Source organism: Nanorana parkeri, unplaced genomic scaffold (assembly GCF_000935625.1).
Source record: "Nanorana parkeri isolate BGI_ZX_2015 unplaced genomic scaffold, ASM93562v1 scaffold857, whole genome shotgun sequence".
Lineage (NCBI taxonomy): Eukaryota > Metazoa > Chordata > Amphibia > Anura > Dicroglossidae > Nanorana > Nanorana parkeri.
The window spans coordinates 203,121-203,888 of NW_017307125.1; positions in this window are offsets into that span (position 1 = coordinate 203,121).

Genomic DNA, 768 nt, shown 5'->3' on the forward strand with positions numbered 1-768 from the left:
AAATAATTATAAATAATTATAAAAAATTATAATATAATAATTTAAAAAATGGTCCAGTAAATGGGAAATCTGGGGGCCCTGCCTGATCCGTACCACAGTCAATAGAGTGCCAAGTTTGCACATCACTGAGCTCGGCCGCAGAATCGTCGCTGTTTTAGGTCAAAAGCGGTTTTAGACCAGGTAGAAAACAGTGACTTTCACTGTCTGATGACGAATTTCCCAACGATTCGCTATCGCTCAATTCTGCAAGTGATTCTAATTTACTATCGCTGTTTTCTACCTGATCTAAAACCGTTTTTGACCTGAAGGGACGCTTTTTTGATTGCCATGGACGTTCACAAGTTTCCAGGCAGAAAGAACAGTAAAAGTGCAGGCAGGGGACTGGACAAAGATCTAGGGACAAAATTTAAGTGAAATAGTTTGATAAATATATGTAATTATAGCAGATTACATTGTATCGTGTGTAAATGTCATGTTTTCACTTTTGAATTTCCCGCCGGCTCCGCCCCCCGCTGTGACGCCCGAAAACTAAACTAAAACTCAGATGCCATCATCGGCCGGCCGCGTACAGCAGAGGACACAGCGGGCTCGCAGGGACAAGGTAAGTGACACTTTTCTCTGCAATCCCGAGTGTGGCTCGGGGTTACCGCTCTTGGTACTAAAAATTAACCCCGACATACTCGGGAATACCGCCAGGGAGGTTAAAAAGTATTAAAATTCTTGACAAACCCCAGTCTAAATTGCCAGGGGGAACCCCATGCAAAAACA